Genomic DNA, 20,547 nt, shown 5'->3' on the forward strand with positions numbered 1-20,547 from the left:
GCACACACACACACACACACAAACACACAAACACGCACGCACACACACACACACACAAACACACACACACGCACGCACGCACGCACGCACACATACACACGCACGCACGCGCACGCACGCACGCACACACGCACACGCACGCACACACACACACACACACACACGCGCACGCACGCACGCACGCACACGCACGCACACACACACACGCACACACACACACACACGGGAGAGGCTAACGGCATAGACACACACACACACACACACACACACACACGCACACGTACGCACACACACACACGCGCGCGCGCACGCACACAAACACGCACACACACACACACACACACGCCACGCACAAACACGCACACGCACGCACGCGCGCGCACACACACACACACACACACACACACGCACAAACACACACGCACACACACACGCACACACACATACATGTGCGTGCCTCCACACTGAAGAGTACAACACACAGGCCATCTGCTTTCAGAGTTGGAGAGGAATATAAAGAAACATAAATTACAGAGATTGAACAAACACGTGAACAAACAGGCTTAAGCTTTATATTTAGTACAAATGCACACAGCAGTGCATTTTCCCATCGCTAGCTCAACCCTCTTCCTGTGCTCACTGCCGTCCAATCAGGGACAATAATGGCATGTCCAACCAATCAGAGACAGTAACGGCATGTCTGACCAATAAGAAACAATAACGGCATGTCCGACCAAACAGGGACAATAACGACATGTCCGACCAATAAGAAACAATAACAGCCTGTCCGACCAATCAGAAACAGTAACGGCATGTCTGACCAATCAGAAAGAATACCGGCAGGTTCAATCGATTAAAGACCATAACGGCATGTTCCACGCTGTGTTAATCCAGGACGTTCCAACCACATAAGAGTTATAAACAGGCCACAGTTTCTGATGCGTTTCCTGTATGAGGGCCAAACATGGCCGCTCCATGCTCCGGAGGACCCTGTCCAGAAAAACAAAACAAAATGGCGGCTCCAGTTACCGCGTTAGGCCTTGAGCTGGAATAAAAACCGGCGGCCCTCCAGCAGACGCCGATGACCTCATCTCGGTCCCCGTGGATACGGTTACGCGGCATCGCCATTAAACGCCATTTCACAGCTGGCGCACGGCACGCCACCGCGCCGCGGATTCTTCTTCTGGTCTTCAGTACCATCAAACGAGGAGCTCATCTGCTTGTGAAATCAGACCGCTCACAATTAGACATCTTGAAAATCTATATACAGTAGCTCGGCCCCCCAAATCCCAAATAATGATGGGTTGTAAAACTGAATGAGGGTTTACCTCCATCCCAGGACACTGATATTTACGTGGTTGGGCCTCTGGACAAATGCTTTCAGCACCCCGCAGTAACCCCGGGTCCTACACAGTCAACGTGCCGTTCTCCATTTTCGCTTTGCGGCGTTAACGTTCACGGCCGAGGGAAACTGCCGCTCTAGCCTCGTTTTTCCTTCAAAAAGTTCGAAAAGCGAATCAGAAATCGTGCGTTTTCATGAGCTAATTTTTTTTTTTTTTTTTTTTAACCGGCAGATTCTAACTTTTCGTTTTGCCTGCGCCTGCACGAGGAAAGCCAGTGATCTCTTACGCTCGTAAATATTTCCAGCTGCGGTCGGGGACGATATTGTTATTTTTGCCGCTGCCACGATGAGTGAATTTTGGACGGGAGCGGGCGCCTGGCAGAACAGGCAGTTCTGTCCCGCCGCGTGGAGAGAGGGGGAGAGACATTAAAAACCAGGCTTATAATTACGCTGTCAAAGCCCCCTGGAGGTGACCTCATGCGCTGCGGTTTTGGGCGGGTTTCACGAAGCCGAACAATATACAATGCCGCCGGCCGAAATGACAGGGAGTGGCGGCGGCGGTGTGCGCGAAACGCCGCTCGCGGCGCGGTGTAATTTCAGACTTGTTGGTGGGGCAGGACTGGGGCGGGAACCGACCCGAGGGCCATATTGTAAAATCCCCCCTCCGGCTGCTCCTATTCTGGGCTCCCGCTCGCTGGTTTTAATAGGTCCTCTGGTCGCCGCGGTTACCCTCGCGCCGCACGTGTGTGTGACGCGCGAGCCGCGCTCCGGGCACGAGAGCGCGGAGCACCGCATGACTCACGGCGCACGGAAACAATGTCCCTGTGTTTGTGTGTCCCGCTGCACGCGTGTGTGTGTGTGCGGAGAGAGAGGGGGGGGGAGAGAGAGAGAGAGAGAGAGAGAGGGGGAGGGAGAGAGAGAGAGAGGGAGAGAGAGAGAGCGAGAGGGAGAGAGAGAGAGAGAGCGAGAGGGAGAGAGAGAGAGGGGGAGAGAGGGGGAAAGAGAGAGAGAGAGGGGGAGAGAGGGAGAGAGAGAGGAGGAGAGAGGGAGAGAGAGAGAGAGAGCGAGAGAGGGAGAGAGAGAGAGGGGGAAGAGGAGAGAGAGAGCAAGGAGGAAGGAGATAGACAGAGAGAGAGAGAGAGAGTTAGAGAGGGGGAGAGAGAGAAAGAGAGCAAAGGAGCAAGGAGGAGAGAGAGAGTGAGAGAGGGGGAAAGAGAGAACAAGGAGGAAGGAGATAGACAGAGAGAGAGAGAGTTAGAGAGGGGGTGAGAGAGAGAGGGGAAGAGAGAGATAGTCAGAGAGGGGGAGGTAGAGAGAGAGAGGAATGGGGAGCAAGCTGTGCATCAGTTCCCCTCAGTTCCAGACCAGTCCCAGAGAGAGAGAGAGCGTTTCTTTTTCCACTCAACATTCATCCTTGTTTAAAAAATATATATATATATATATTTTTTTTTTTTTTTTGAATGCATGCGCTCTAAACCACTTGCCGATAATTCCTGCCAGCTCCATTTTAGATGAATCCAGACAATTTCACATTTAAACAAAGATTTCCTGTAGGCCAGTAAAAAAAAAGAAAAAATGGTGCATAAGCACGTTTCCCCTGGGCTGGTTTAAATCCAGTCTTGGCTTTGCTGAACGTAGAGAGAGAGATCATCAGCGGACAGCTCGGTCAGAAATGCAGATGTGGACATTAGTGGGATGCGCCTGGCTCAAATCCCTTTCCAGCACACAAGTAATCCCATAAGCGTGCAAATCTGTCTGCTGAGCTGCTCGCTCGAACCAGAAAAACTACAGTATCTTCACTCTGGAAACGACACAGTGGGTCTCTAACAGGGCTTTGCTTGGTCAGCTATGTTCATCTGTAGGGTCAAATTTTCATTTAAGGTCACATTTGCATACAGGGTCAGATTCAGCAGTAGGGAGTCTTACATATTGGGTGTGAATCACCCGTAGGGTCATGTTTATATATCCGCTCAGATCAGACCTGGGTCAAATACGTACAGTGGGGCGCAAATATTTGGGCACCCCTGGTTCAAATTTCTGTTACAATTAAACTCTATGTGATCAAAAGCAAACCTGAACTCCAAACTGGTACAACATTAAACACGAGAGCCTTCTGCTTACTTACTTTTTTACGCTTTAACGATCTTGTCTGGTGTACTGGAACCAATGGAATACTCTCAAAAAGTCTCTCAAAGTCTCTCACCGTCTGATCATATCAGCTGGCTCAATTACACCAGGCAAGATCAATAGAGCACAGAAAAGTATTTGAATCCGAAACAAATACGTGTTTGACCCAGGTCTGGCTCAGACTGAGAAGTGCTGTTGTTAGCATTGGAATGCTCTTGAGCACATTTATCCTAGCTGCTGTTTGATGAACACGGGTCCATGCGAAGCGATACCTTCTGGATAAGAGTGTCTGCCTAGTGACTGTAATTTACTGTGACTGTTAACCAGAGGAAAACCCTGCTGCGGAGCCACTTCAAAAAAAAACACTTTTCCCGCCTTTTCTCCTCAGTGTGGAATGCCCGATCATGCTCACACTGCTGTGCTCACTGCAGCTTCCATCTTGGATTCGCGAGTGGCAGACACAGACGCGCTCTCCTCCCAGACACCAGTCAGAGGAAGACGCTTCACGTTCACCTCAATCAGGCCCGACCTGCAGGTACCCGACCCACCAGCAGGGGTCAGCACCGCACGATGAGACGCCGTCATCAAAAGCCAACTGTAACACTCCCGTTGCTAGTGACGCCAGAACAGACAGAGCCCTGCCCTGTGGGGGGTCCCCAACCAGTCAGCAGGTAAAGCACTTTTTTTTTCCGTTAGCCTGGTTTCCATTCAGATTTTGCATAAATGGACTCAAATTATGAGAATAAAGCTTTGAATTGGCACAGGGGTGGCTCAGCCCCAGAGCTGAAGGGCCACGGGGCGTGCGGGGGCTTCATTGTTACCCAGCACTTAATTGATCAATTAAAGCAGTCGATTACACAGTTAGCTCGCTGCACACGGTCTCCGGGACCTAAACTATTTGTTGATTTCGAGGTGAATATAAAAAGCAGCCCCCTTGCGGCTCTCCAGGCCCTCAGGATTGCCCCCCACCACTTCCACCTCGCCCCCCCAACCCTACTTCTGCCCCCCCCACACCCCCCCTGAGCACAAAGGCTCTGGGATACACACGTGCACTTTGCCAACTAAAAGAGACAGAACGGAAGTCTAACACATAAATGGCTTTCCAATGTATGGTTCTGAGATTCTAAACAGACACCACCTTTTTAACCACATGACAACCATGAATTTTCCCTTTTCTTGCCACTTACAATAAATCTGCCCCATCACAGAGATGCAGTGACTGTAGCCTGTTCTCCTGAAGGGGGCGTGCTTGCACAGTGATAAGACTGCTGGCTGAACCCCTCACTCCCTGGGAGATGTGACCCCCCCCCCCCCCCCCCCCGCAGGACTGCTAGCCACAGTTGGCGCTGAGGTGACCAGGGTTCGACACCAGGCTGTGCCACAAACACACCTTCCTAACAGGAGTTTCTTCCCAGATCCACCTGCATGAAACCTGGATGGCTGCAGCTCCACAAACACAGTCCCACACAACACATAAAAGTCAGGCCGGAACAGCAGCATCAGTCACATCCTTTATATACCAGGTTAGAGCAGCGGTCACATCCGTTAAACACCAGCTTAGATCAGTGTTCACATCCTTTAAACACCAGCTTAGAGCAGCCAGAGCAGCAGCAGCAGCAGTCACATCCTTTAAACACCAGCTTAGAGCAGCCAGAGCAGCAGTCACATCCTTTAAACACCAGCTTAGATCAGCGGTCACATCCTTTAAACACCAGCTTAGATCAGCGGTCACATCCTTTAAACACCAGCTTAGAGTAGCCAGAGCAGCAGCAGTAGTCACATCCTTTAAACACCAGCTAAGAGCAGCCAGAGCAGAGGTCACATCCTTTAAACACCAGCTTAGATCAGCGGTCACATCTTTTAAATCCTAGCTTAGAACAGCAGCATCAGTCACATCCTGTAAACACCAGCTGCAGCCAAATCAGCTCCAGCAGGGCAGAGCAGGAGCTAAAGAGCTGATATAAAAAAGGATGTGATTCAAACAGAGAAAAACACACCTTTGTGCATTTAACGAAGGGAGCTCCTCCTGCTGCATGTGAATCATTAGTGTGCCACACAGGCAACCTGGGACGCCACCTGCCAGCCTGCGATGTGTGAGAAGGGGAACACAATGTCAGGTGTGGCCCTGTTCATATTTCAGTTTGCACACAACCCCCCCCCCCCCCCCCCAGGACCTAACAGAGCATGGAGATCCTTCTGGGGGCTGGGGGTGGGACACGTTTGCACACCGAAGATGACAGCCCCGCTCTCCAGACAATGAAAGGGCAACAATTGGAACTAAGTATGAGGTCACAGTCAGTGATCTGCTGAGCAGAGCTTTCGTCAGCCTGTGTGTGTGTGCGTGTGTGTGCGTGTGCGTGTGTGCTACATGCGTGCATGTGTGTGCGTGTGTATGTCTGTGTGCATGTGCGTGTGTGTGCATGTATGTCTGTGTGTGTGTTGTGTGTATGTCTGTGTGTGTTACATGCGTGCATGTGTGTGCGTGTGTATGTCTGTGTGCGTGTGTGTGTGTGTGTGTGTGTGTGTGCGGCTTTGGATCTTTGTGATACTTATCACAGGCCGCTCCATTACATCTCCTCTGCAACGCTTCACACGGTCTGCGTTTCTCGCCCATTCTCTCCCCATGTTGCCATGGTTATCACGTTCTGCGGCTCTCTCTCAGATCTGACGTTACTGAATGAGGCGTACCGTCTTCCAGGCACCGTGAACCGCGCGCTGCAGCAGAGGGGCGACCTGGGACCGGCAGCCTGTGGTCTGCGCAGTAATAACCATTTAAACTGGCGCTCGGCTGAGGCTGCGCATCAACGGGCCTAACTGCCATTTCACCAGCGTCACCGTGGGTTACCATCATTTCACCAGCGTCACCGTGGGTTACCATCATTTCACCAGCGTCACCGTGGGTTACCATCATTTCACCAGCGTCACCGTGGGTTACCATCATTTCACCAGCGTCGCCGTGGGTTACCATCATTTCACCAGCGTCGCCGTGGGTTACCATCATTTCACCATCAAGGAATGCACACTAAACATCATACACCACAATTCACAACATCATTGTGCATTACCATCATTTTACTACCAAGGAAAGCACACTAAACATCATACACCACAATTCACAACATCATTGTGCGTTACTATCATTTTACTACCAAGGAAAGCACAGCATACACCACAATTCACAGATGAATAAATCCTAGGGACAGACAGAAATGTTGGGATGGGGAGAGAGTTGGACCAGGTGGGCTGAATTTGGGGGGTGGGGGGGGGCAGGGGGATGTCAAAGGCTGATGGCATTTTTAAATCCCAGGAGAACCCGAGAGTGGGTGCTGTTCCTCTGGCCTTCTTGTAAAAGGCATTACAGCGGCGTAAATACTTTCGGACACAGTTGTGCACACGGCCGCCGCAGTGGGCTGCAGCTGTCCATGCGACGAGCATGCGGCAGATGGCCACCGGTCGCTCCCCCCGGAACGCCCCCCTCCCCACCCCCCCCCCCCCCATTTCATAAACATCAGCCTCGAAAAAATTCAACAAAAGTCCCACATCTCAGGCTGTTACAGAGCCCCCATAGCCATAAAATATTACACTTCAACCATGTATTGCTTTATTCATTCATTCATTCAGTCATTCATTCATTCACTCATCCATTCATTCATTTCTCAGTTAAAGGAGACGCACGTAACGACTGATGCAATCCCGATGTATGTGCCCATGTTTATAGCCAGTGCCCATCTCCAACACCAGTCCCCCATTGGCTAGTGACAGTTTAAAAGTGACGTTTACATCTGTCAAAGGCGTGAAACATCCAACGTCTTTTGAGGAAAGTGTTTATGAAGCCACTGATTCACTATGCATGCATAACACATTCACAGGTACAACAGAAGAATGACAGCATTAATTAATGTACTAGTTACGCATTATCTGCTTTACAGCCCAGAACACAGATCATCATTTCAGAACATATCTGAACTTTAATGAATTCAGATTACTGTCACCATGCTGACTATATCAGCAGATACATCTGAGGTTGGAGACGGGAGCATTTTTAATTGGGATGCACACGCACTATGAATTGTGATGATGTAAGATGAATGCATTTAGTGGCTTTTGCGTCGTTCCTGAAGATGTGTACGCATCATAAACTTTCTGATCACATCGAGTGTGCCCCCCCCCCCCGGAGACACTTCAGGTGTCCCAGCTGTGTCTCTGTAAAAGAGGCCAACCTCATCTTGGCCAACCAAATTCCTCCCTCCCTCCCTGGGTGACACTGTGACCAATTATAAGGAACCCCACAGGCAAAGGCATCGTGTGAATTTGGTACCACACCATGGGCCCCATCCACACATTGGAACAGAGCCTTAACGGATACCAGACCATGGGGCCCATCCACACACTGGAACAGAGTCTTAACAGATACCAGACCATGGGGCCCATCCACACACTGGAACAGAGTCTTAACAGATACCAGACCATGGGGCCCATCCACACACTGGAACAGAGCCTTAACAATATAACAAGTAACTAAGTGGTATGCATTGCTTGTGAAGTGTGCGTCTATGTACGTGACTGCAGTACTTCTCACACATCACATGACTCTCATGCAGCCATTCAGGGAAGGTCTTACTGATGGACCAATAGGGGGGGAAACTCAGACGCTGAGGGGAGGGTTTCCGAGCAGCACGGGTCGAGATGAGACCAGCATGCACCACTGACGGATAAATTAGATCCGAACGGAATAAATTTGGCACGTTGCTCCAAACAGTATGCAGAGATCAATAACGCAACGGTGATATAAAGTAATATTCTTTAAAGTCGCCGTCGTCAAGGTTTCCCCAAAGCTTTCAGCCTACCTGCTCCATCCACATCCACTGTGTGCTGTTTTTTGGGGGCGGCGCAACGGAACAAAATGGCCAACCAGAATAAACATGTGGCAACCAGCATCAAAGCACGCACGTATAAGATACAGGCGAAATAAATCGATAGACACTGGCGCTAATCACAGAATTATTCAGCATGGGATGGGGATGAGCGAAGCTCCTCTGTTTGCTGGGTGCAGAAGGCGGAGGAACCTCACACAGTGTTTCAGGGCTGCGGCGAAACCCGACCGGCCGACTGCATAAGCAGGTATGGATTTTACCGCAGGTTAGACGCCTTCCACACACACCTGCGCCAGTCGGGGTGCTTCGACTCTCAGCGCCCAGGCATATTCATCGAGGCTCATGAGAAAGTCGTATTGATTTTTCTAGTTCACATTGTGGAAGGATTCAGGGTCTGTGCCCTTCTGCCAGGCATTCATCCTGTAGAGATCTTTTTTTTTATGTTCTTATGTTTTTTTTTTTTGTGCCCGACTGTGACCCAGAGCACAGATTGCTGACTGACACGTTCTCCTTTTTAAACCCCTCATAATTTCCTCATCCGAATGGTATGGGTTGTAATTGCTCACATTAACATACTTGATGAAACATTTATCCTGACACTCTTCCATGTCAGCGGTGTATAAATAGACTGTGTGGTGTGGTTGGCTTCTTCTCCATTGTGCACGCAGACTACTTTGGAAAAGCGTCCAGATGTAATTAAGTGCTTGAGAGTGAGATTTTTATTTTTAAAAAGGCACCTGTCAAATTGCATCCACCCCCCCCCCCCCCCCCCCCCTTCAGTGAGTGCTTTGTGAACTCTGCATTCTCCCCTCCGATTTACTCACTCAGTTGGAATAAATTGCAATATGCTGTAAATATGTGGACTTTCTGGAAAACATCGAAAAAGTCATTTCACAGAAATGGCTCTTTTTTTTAATGCAATATCTGAAAATGATAATAATTTGTATATTACCCGAGTATTTTTTTTTTTGTTGTTGATTTTGATAACATACTTCTTTTAAATACATCAAATCTCTGTGAGGACAAGAGACAAAACCTCAGAACTTGAACTCTATTCTGTTTTTTCCTCACAGTTGGTATAAAAATACTACAGTGGGGGGGGGGGGGGGTACTTTGGGCTATTCGCTGCAGAAATGCAATCCTCCCGACATTTATGTTCACGCATAGAAATGATGTCACAGCGCTCTTTAGAAGAGAGCTCAACGGTCCCCCCCATGTCACTGGCCTTTCACAGCAAAATCGAGAGACGTTTACCCAACAACAAGGCACCTGTGTGGTGGAAACGCTGTCCTTATGACATCACCAGCCTGCAGGTCCCCTTTACATTCACTGACCTCATACTCCCATCCATGTGCACTCTGGTTATGTGTCCAACTCCTTCATTCTGCCCTGCGCACTCCACAGATAAACTCTGATCGACCCACAGCCTGACTGAGCTGCAGCTTTAAATCCTGATGTTTTTTTTTTTTTTTAGCCGGTTTACATCTCTGCCTGGCGTCAGGAACCTTTCGGTGCTCAGCAATCACCTGCTTACTATGCAAATCGACCTTTCGTTATAATTTACCAGCCGCAATTAACCGACCGCAGCCGTCTGTTCCGGGGTCTCGCAGAAACCCGCAGAAACGGAGTCAGTATATTAAAGAAAGTAACAGTCGGGATTAAGAAATATGTGCCCCAGTGATGATTACCTCGCCTGTCTGAAATAAAAATGGTATTTTGCCCGACAAAAAAATTAAGAAACAAACCTCTCAGGCAGCCATGCTAGTTTAGAACAAAAAAAAAAAAAAATGTAAGATACAGCAAATTGTTTGACATACTTTCATAAAAGCAGGGAAGGCACCCCATATTTTAGCTGGTGGTAATGGGCCTCTCATTGTTGGATTCAATGGAAAAAGCCATTCATACAGTTGGGTGATTGAAAAGAAAATTGAATCCTTTTGATGTTATAAATGTTTCTATTACTGCATTTGCACACAGAATGTCTGAGGGAATTACAGAGGAGGGAGTGATTCTCCTGGGAAAATGCTTTTGAATGACATATTGAATTCTATTTGGACGTGAATATAAATATACTGTAGCTCAACTAAAATAACTCCTACACTATATGATTTTTCACACAGTAACATCACCGCTTGAAAGGTGAAAATTGCAAGACTACACAAAAAGCTTAATGCTTATATATATGTCTGCGCTTAAATCTGTTTTTTTTTTTTTTTTGTCATAATGGACGACCTCTAATATTTAGCTGTAAAATGGAGGGGAACAGGGGTAGCACAGGCAGTACTTAAGCATTGCTATCAGGATAACGGCTATTAGCTGATAAGTGGGGGGGGGGGGGGGGGGGCTTTCTAAAGAATGTACACAATGACACAAGAGTGACCAGGGTTTGGACACTACCTGTGTTCAGAGGATCGTTTTTTTTTTTTTTTTAAAAAGGGGGAGACTGTGTGGCTCAGTCCGTGGGGCACACACTCTCACCACATAACAACTCCCCCATTATAGGAGATATATTACAGGAGAAATAAAAGATGTACGATATGAGACAGAAGATCACTCCATCAGGGAAAAAGGAATCACAAATTCTCTCTGTGTTTTTCTTTTTCTGATCATATTTTATGCTCTTCGAGATAAACTTTCTCAGAATTTTAATGGGTACCTCACGATCTCTGGGATCTGCGTGCCATGTAAACACATGCACACCTGGCTTTTCATGGGGTTCACAGGCAGTGATGGCATCCCCTGCAGGGCAGTAGGGTGAAATGGTAACTGCAGGAATTGGTTGGTTTACAGACCAAACGGTTGCTGGAGGAATGGGTTAGTTTACAGACCAAATGGTTGCTGGAGGAATGGGTTAGTTTACAGACCAAACGGTTGCTGGAGGAATGGGTTGGTTTACAGACCAAACAGTTGCTGGAGGAATGGGTTAGTTTATAGACCAAACAGTTGCTGGAGGAATGGGTTAGATTACAGACCAAACAGTTGCTGGAGGAATGGGTTAGTTTACAGACCAAACAGTTGCTGGAGGAATGGGTTAGTTTACAGACTAAACAGTTGCTGGAGGAATGGGTTAGTTTACAGACCAAAGGTTGCTGGAGGAATGGGTTAGTTTACAGACCAAAAGGTTGCTGGAGGAATGGGTTAGTTTACAGACCAAACGGTTGCTGGAGGAATGGGTTAGTTTACAGACCAAACGGTTGCTGGAGGAATGGGTTAGTTTACAGAACAAACGGTTGCTGGAGGAATGGGTTGGTTTACAGACCAAACGGTTGCTGGAGGAATGGGTTAGTTTACAGACCAAACGGTTGCGGGGAGGAATGGGTTAGATTACAGACCAAACGGTTGCTGAAGGAATGGGTTAGTTTACAGACCAAACGGTTGCTGGAGGAATGGGTTAGTTTACAGACCAAACGGTTGCTGGAGGAATGGGTTAGTTTACAGACCAAACGGTTGCTGGAGGAATGGGTTAGTTTACAGACCGAATGGTGGGCCTGTGGGCAAAATGGTAACTGGAGGAATAGGGTCAGTCATACCCAAGAGAGCTGAACCCCCTTCACACATGTCCTAAGGTGCTGTGGAGTCTGTTGTAATTTTTCTCTAAATAAGACAACTCCCACGCATGTCCTGGTGTAAAACTGAGCTTAATTAAGCCTGAAGAAAACACACATGAATCTGGCTGTTTATGGATTTATGACCGAAATGGAAAAGCTGGCTGAAGACTACAGTGCAGTCAGCCCTGTCTGAACGGAAAGCTCTCAGTGGAACTCCCATATGCGCGTCATGTAGCAAATAAAACGCAACCGATAATGCTAAATATTGTGTAACTCTCCCGCCCATAATCGAACCATTGGCTCAATAACAGACGCCTCCTTGATCACTAAACCGCAAAATGATTCAATTTTCCTTCGCGAATGCGCATTTACCCGCATCCCTCCTGGCTTTCCGCGCGCACTCGGATGCTTGGCGCTCGGGTCAAGCGTATTTGACTGCAGCGGCATCCTTTTCAAAGGAGCGCTAATAATTATGGAAATTATAATGAAATAAATTCTCAGCGCAGCGAAACCCACTGCGCTGTGACTAACACGAGCAGTTTTTTTTAAGCAGAGACAGTTTCCAGAGCACAGGCAGTTTCTGCATCTGCATTTCTAACGGCGAACACAGAAGTCTAACGATCGCCCTCAAAGGAAGCTTCATTGCACGACGTAAATTTAATCAGGGTTAAGAACGAGTGGTTCACATTATAGGCTACATTCATTCCAATGTGATTTTCCAGTCAAGAATACTGACCTAACCTGCACGTGTGCCAAAAATGAAAACGGAAAAAAAATAAATAAATAAACTTTTAATCCGACTGAAATTTACGCACGAACCACACATGATGAAAACAAAAAATCTAATCATTAAAAACAAAGACTGTCAGTGTAGGTGTGTATTCCTTCTAACTGTAGACATTGTCACACTTTCCCCAGAAAAAAATAATATAATAATAATAATAATAATAATACATTATGAGTTCAAAAGAATAGAATGAAATTATAATATCTGATTGCCAACTATAAAATTAGAATTTTGAAATTCGAAGCACCTCTTTTTTTAATCCCAACGAATGAACGCGCTTGCCAATCGGGAGCGGGGCGGGGGGGGGGGGGTTGGGGGTGGTGGAGAGTGACACGGTGGCGTAATGTGTTAGCACGGAGGATATGATCCGGGGACAAGAGGAAATTCATTTGCATGTCATTAGCGGGCTGCGAGCGAGCGAGTGAGTGAGTGAGGACGGCGGCGGCGGCTCCCACAGCCTGTCACCGCCACGCGGTTCAGGGGGCTGCAGGTGCGAGAACGTCCCGGCCCCCGTGAGAACGCGCGAGTCGCTTCCTCTTTTTCACTCCGGCTCGCTTCCCGCGCGCGGCTCATTTACATTAACCCCCGCTGCCCCCCGGCCGCCCGACGCGCACTCACTGTCGCGCTCGCCGGAACCCAATCAGAAGTTCTCCGCGGTCCTCATTTTCGGCTTTTCGTCGTTTTTCGAAGGCTTCTTCGGCGATCTTGATGAGGCGAACCACGCAGGAAAATTGGACTTCGTCTTAAAGCGTGTTTAGACTTGAAAACCTGCCATTATATGTTGAGAGGGTGAGCCAACAAATCAAAGAACCAACGCAGGGATTCGAAAACTGGACAGACGCGATGTCATTTGCAACGCATAATAATATGCACTGCGCTTGATAAAATACTGAACTCAGATCCGGTGCTTCAAGGGCAGTTATTATTTTAGTCTGACATTTAGTTGTTCAGTGTGCATTTCTTTGAACTCGGAAGTGCAATTGTCACTCAGGGGGAAAGACACTGATAATCTACAGCTCCAGAGTGCTGAAATGTTGATGTCTGCACAGTGATGATCTCTATTAATGTCCAGTTTTTGACAAGGTGAACATGGTTGAACAAGTTGCACAGGGTTTTTGTGAGGGACCATATTCAGTAGGCTACATAAAATTCAATCAAGCACACTATACACTCACTCCAGTGCTTACACACACACACACACACACTGCACACTCACTCCAGTGCTTACACACACACACACACACAAACACACTGAACAGTTACTCCAGTGCACACACACACACACACTGAACAGTTACTCCAGTGCACACACACTGCACACTCACACCAGTGCTTACACACACACACACACACACACACTGAACAGTTACTCTAGTGCACACACACACACACACACTGAACAGTTACTCCAGTGCACGCACACACACACACTGAACAGTTACTCCAGTGCACACACACACACACTGCACACTGAACAGTTACTCCAGTGCACGCACACACACACACTGAACAGTTACTCCAGTGCACACACACACACACACACACTGCACACTCACACCAGTGCTTACACACACACACACACACACTGAACAGTTACTCCAGTGCACGCACACACGCACACTCACTCCAGTTTGAAGCTGAGTGTGGGGTGTGTCAGGTGTCCCTGCTTTTAGAAAGCAGCGCAGTAACGCATTAGAAGCACACTGAGAGGACACTCCAGTGTGAAGCTGAGTGTGGGGTGTGTCAGGTGTCCCTGCTTTTAGAGAGCAGCGCAGTAACGCATTAGAAGCACACTGAGAGGACACACGGCACCTCCAGAGCACTGCGGCTCATTGGGTCATAATGGCTGCTTCGCCTTCCTTAATGCTTTCAGTAGAGCGGGGCCGATTCACAGCGGCTAGCACAGCTGCTCACATACTCCAGCAAATGTGTCAGTCGAGAGGTACCCCCCTCAGAAACACACAAACCAAAATAATAATACAAAAAAAACCGTTCAAAAAATTTGAAAGCAAAGAATTTAACAGAATCATATTGCGTGCACACACAGTTACATTTCCATGCAGGTGTTGACTTCTGTAGACACTTTAAAATTCTTATTCTTGGCCCCTTCCGTTATCCAGATTTTCCAGCTACACAGTGGGATATTTAGTGAGTAATTCAGCAGGACTGGTAAAGATTTGAACCTGCAACCCGTAGTAGTAGTAGTAAGTCTGCAGTGTACAATGGTAAATGGTCAGCAGAATAGCACAGATTTGTACATGGGAGAACAGGACTCAGGTTCATAGATCAGCATGACAGTCAACCAGCTAAAGGTGTTCAGACCAACCCCGCACTCGCTCCCTCTCTCACTCTGCTCACTCACAGACACATCACACGCGCTCACACGAACACCCACACACTCAAATGCACACATCACACACACATACAGACGTAAAAGCACATGCATGTACACATACACACACAAGCACACGTGCACACACACAAACATACAGCCATACACACAGACACGCGTATACACACAAGTACACACACTCACACACACACATACATGCATACAGCCACACACACACACACACGCACACACACTCACATACACTCTCACACACACACACACACACACACACAGGCAGATGAAAACTGCACAAGGTCTGTCGAGCCGCGTAATTACTGCACATTCGTCGCCTCTGGAGTACCCGCCATCGGACGGCCCCGAGCAAAATGGTGGCTGTCACTCCGATGCGAGGCGTTTCATCAGGCGCCAGCGATCACGCTAAACGGGCGGCGCCGCGCGATCCTCACCCAGAGGCGCGGGCCACGCCCGACGGGCTCAGGGGGGAAGTTCACCGCTGGACACGCAAAGAGACTGGCGATCGAAGTTTTAATCCCGTTAGTTTACCTGCGAAGCGGAATGAGACGTCATCGGGTGCTGTCCCGCATGGCAGACCCCACATTCTGGCTGCTATGGAGCCCCGATTAAGTTAAACTGAGACACAAAATGATAGGTCGGCTCGATGGTAAATGGACTGCATTTATATGGCGCTTTCATCCAAAGCGCTTTACAATTGATGCCTCGCATTCACCAGAGCTGTTAGGGGTTAGGTGTCTTGCTCAGGGACACTTCGACACGCCCAGGGTGGGGGATCGAACCGGCAACCCTCCGACTGCCAGACAACCGCTCTTACCTCCTGAGCTATGTCGGCCCCACCAGGCTCTGTGGGACGAGGCAGAGCGGGACATCACAATGGCTTCCGTCTGAGAAACGGTCCACGTTTTGCGTTCATCACCAGTCTGGTAAACGATAAGAGTCCATTTGAAGCTCCACCCACTGAACTGTCTTCCAAAAATGTCTCCATTTGACCATCTGTAAGCAATTCCAATTGACACTCTCTTCAAGGATACATTATATGACCAAACGTATCTGGACATCGCTTGGTCTGGGGCTGTTTATCATGGTTTGGGTTAGGTCCCTCAGTTCCAGTAGACAAATCTTAATGCAAGAGTGGATGTTATAACAGCAAAGAGTGGAACAGCTCCATATTAATTATGGATGGGATGTTGGACGTCAGGTGTCCACATACTTTTGGCCATGTACTGTAACTTACGATGATACCAAACGTAAGATGGTCAAGAACAACCACATTTAACAGAGAAAGGGTTATTCAAATCGCTCATAGTCACGTCAACATAACTGGTAGCACAGTAAATTAATTACATACCAGAGAGCAAACTACTGAATTGTGCTCAGATGTATTTTGATGATGCAGTGAGCTCAAAAGTCATGGAACAAACCGAAGGACAAAAAATAGAACAACCTGCATTAAAAATGTACCCAATGAAAATATGAAATAATAAAAAATACATTTCGACAGTAATTTTTAAATTCCCTTTGGCTAAAGGGGGGCATAAAGAATACCTCATCAAAGCGTGAGAAAGATGTTAAATTGTGTAGAATCAATTAGCTGCAGAAAATAAAACAGAAATGTCACCCCATTCTCTTCTCAAACAAAAAGCAGGACGCACAGCTTGATCTGGCCATGCCTCACTCACACACACAGACACACACCTCCGCGTCAACACTGCCCACGATTCAATATCTACAGTGAAAGTACCAAGTGAAAAGCCGTATAAACAAAGGACACAAAAGACAGCAGCCTTGCAATTATGAGATTTGCCAGCCCACGTGCGAAACAATGCTGAAAGGGCTGCATTAATTCATTACAAAGACAAAAATATTAAAATATCTGAGCGTGCGGAAGGAAGAAATAATGAGCTAAATGGATGTAACTCTGACTACTCTACACACGGCTGTTCAAGACAGGAAATATAAATATATAAATCAGCACAAGTGGCTTTGCGGGTCGTGCTAGTGCTAGAAAAACAAGACTGACCCAAAACAAACCCATCCAATCACACGCTGATTTTCTATGGAGACGGAGACTTTAATAAATCTCCCTACAGTAACAGGACCAGGTGGTCAAATCATTGTTCCTGTTCAAAGGCCCTGATGAGTATCGGGTAACAGAAGATGAAAAACACAGCATTGTTCTGTTTAATTACAGCACCTCACAAAAGAACATATTTGCATTTTAAACAAGCACTTAATCTGATTGAAGAACAATTGTTATAAATTTCATTAAATATGAAGCGTGGAGAAGCGCACGTCGACTCCATGCCATATTCCTGAATTTTTACGAATTTTACATTTTATTCCTGAATAAAAAAAAAGTCTATTCTATAGAAATTTTGCCAGCAACTGGCAAAGAAAAAAAAACTAAGCTTTCATTTTCCAAAAAAATAAATAAATAAAAGAAAAACTTCGTTAGTCTCAAATTTTCCCTTTAAGCTCTTGAGCTCTGTTGATTTTTTGTCGTATTTTTAATCAATGATTAATATATTTTCCAGTATTCTTCAACCTCTGTATTTGCACTAGTTAGCACAGGATGGGGGGGGTGGAGGGTGTACAGAGAGAGGAAAGGGGGGAAGGAAAAAGAGGAATATAAGAGAGAGAGAGAGAGAGAGGGAGTGATATCAAACGCGTGCCCTAACGGTTCGCCACCGAGTCTCCCTCCCCGGCTTCCCGGTGTCAGCTCAGAAACGAGGCCGTGCGGCTTCCTGCATAGCTAAGGACCTCCTCTCAGCCCGTCTCCAGTCCCGCTTATTTACAGATCACTGAAGGAACATCTGCTCCCACACTGCGCCGCGCGTCTGCGAGGGGATGTTTTGCCCCTAAATTTTTAATGCTGACGTTCGGCTCTCCTTCAGAAACACAAGAACTTTTCTGACGGAGGGGCCTTTTGATGGCAGCCAAACAACATCTGAATCCTGGAGCCGGAAGAACGCGGAATTAATGCAGATTAACAGAGCGACGACAACCGAACAATTCGTGTGTAAACACAGAGACTAGTAAATTGACACAATACAAAAATATACCGCATAAATATTGTAAATATTTCATCTGCATAAAAAAAAAAAAAGACTCATTTGGCACAGGCTGATGCAAATATCTAGTCAAGTGTTCTTTGCTATGAAAAAGCAAGATGGCGGTTTGCGCAAATATTCTTACCCTGCTTACGCTGTTATTGTATTCTGTTCCGTCTGTCCACCTGTCTGTCCATCTATCCGCATCAAACAGGTGTACAGGTATTATCATAGTAATATAATGCATCTGTAATCTCTACTTATCATTATTATTATCATTAAAAATCAACAGTAGCATGCAGATAAATTAGTTTGTCTTTTAGACTTATTTACAATTACCCAAAGCTTGGTTCAGCAAGTCAGCAAGTCTAGGTGAGACGAGGATATAAGTGGAATATGTTTTTTTAAACACAGAACATAGATTGGTTTATCACAGACTGAAAATATTTTGTTCAGATGACCAGACGGTAAGAGGTGAGGGGGGGGGAACATCACAGCTGAGGCCCACCCCCCCACCCCCTCAGGTAATGCAACAGGAATCAGACTCCTAGTCTGGTAGACTCCTCTTTCTCTTTCTCTGTCTCTCCCTCTTTCATTCCCTCTCTCCCTCCCTCTGCACCCGCCCGCCTGCCCGCCCGCGTCGCGTGGAGGGGGGAATGGGGGGGGGAGATGGGGGGGGGATGGGGGGTAAACAGCGGAATAACAGCACCTGCCCCGACAAAGAGAATACTCCTAAACGAGCGCTCGCTCACAATGGCGCCAAGGAGGCCGCTGGCCGCCATTGTCACGGAGCCATTCTTCCTCCCTCCCTCCCTCCCTCCCTCCCTCCATCGCCCCATCCCTCGCTCCCGCCCGGCGAACGGAGGCGAACGGAGGCGAGCGGAGACGCACCTGCATGTGCTCGTTCGGAGCGAGAGGGGCTGGCATCCCGCCAGCTTCCCGCCGACGGTCCCACTTCAAGTGCAGCCAAATAACGCACTTATTGATTCGCCATAATAGGGCCATCAGCTTAATCACGACTGGAGAGACATTGTTCCGGATATTTCCCATTTTGTGTTTTATTTTTCTTTTCCTTTTTTTTTTTCGTCAGAGGACGAGGATGAATCGCTCCGAAAACGCATGAATTTGCATAACGCGAGAGCCGAGTTGGTTTATCGGCACAATCACACGGGCACAAAAAAGTCTTTGTGTGTTTACGAGTGTGTTTATGAGTTTGTGTGTGTGTGCGCATGTGTGCGTTTGCGTGCACGTATGTTTGTGTGCATGCATCAGAGCTGGAGTCAAGACTAGAACCCCCCTCTCCTGCCGCCACCCCCCCCCCCCCCCACCAAGACTAATATCCTGACCTAGACCAGCAGACTTACTAGATCTTGCCAAAACCGAGACCAAGACCTTTGACCAAGTCCATGACCGCTTTCATCAATCCAAGGGAGCAAAAGTATGCAAAATGACCCCATACACGCAGTGAGACACTTCAGTCATTACATTACATTACATTACAGGCATTTAGCAGACGCTCTTATCCAGAGCGACTTACACAACGTTTACATAGCATTTTTACATTGTATCCATTTATACAGCTGGATATATACTGAAGCAATTTCGGTTAAGTACCTTGCTCAAGGGTACAACGGCAGTGTCCTACCCGGGAATCGAACCTGCGACCTTTCGGTTACAAGCCCAGTTCCTTACCCGCTGTGCTACACTCCGTCCGTCAGTCAGTAAATTCTCTGCAGCAGCGATGTTATGGTACAGATAAGTGGTGCTGTGGAGTGAGTACAGTCTTCAGCACACTGGAGTGTGTCAATTTGGTCTTGTCTGAGACTACAATCTTTCCCCCAAACCATATGCCAAGACCAAGACCCAGACCAAGAGTCTGAAGGTTGACACCAAGATCCAGCTCAAGACCGTGTTTGTGTTGTCTCAAGACATCTCAACATCATGACCAAAAGATCAAGACTCCACCTCAGGCTTGGGGCTGTGGGAGTGTGTGTGTATTTGTGTGTGTGTGTGTGTGTGTTAGTGTGTGTGTGTGTGTGTGTGTGTGTGTGTGTGTTTGTGTGTGTGTCCGGGTGCTTGAGTTTGTGTGAGTGCTTGGGTGCTTGTGTGCATGTGTGTGTATACATATTTGTGTCTGGGTACTTGTGTGTAAGTGCGAGTTTGTGTGTGTGTGTGTGTGTGTGTGTATCTATGTGTGCTAAGCACCTATACTAGATTAACAGACCTTCAGGCCTCCCTGCAGACCAGGACAGTCACTATGTCAGAGAGCATCTGAGTGCAGGTTCCCCCCCCATTCCCAGTCTGCCCCGACACCCCCCCACCCACCGCCCCCCCCCCCCCCCAGCTCGCCCCGGGGCCCTACGGTGCCCTGCTGTAGCACTGGAACGGGACAGGCCGATGGGGCCCCTCCCCTAACCATCCAGACAGCCCCATATCCCCAATCAGATGCCC

The 20,547-nt window shown here is 47.8% G+C and overlaps 1 long non-coding RNA gene across 1 annotated transcript in view; it reads right to left on the reverse strand.

The window, feature by feature from the left end:
* Window positions 1-442: 442 nt before the first annotated feature.
* Window positions 443-20,547, reverse strand: part of LOC118214870 — an 82,678-nt gene continuing 62,573 nt past the window's right edge. Inside the window, exons 3-4 of the long non-coding RNA XR_004762702.1 lie at window positions 1,329-1,494; window positions 443-1,216 (exon numbers count right to left, since the gene is read on the reverse strand). This is a non-coding gene — a long non-coding RNA (uncharacterized LOC118214870). The remainder of the gene's footprint in view (window positions 1,217-1,328; window positions 1,495-20,547) is intronic.

Source organism: Anguilla anguilla, chromosome 16 (assembly GCF_013347855.1).
Source record: "Anguilla anguilla isolate fAngAng1 chromosome 16, fAngAng1.pri, whole genome shotgun sequence".
Lineage (NCBI taxonomy): Eukaryota > Metazoa > Chordata > Actinopteri > Anguilliformes > Anguillidae > Anguilla > Anguilla anguilla.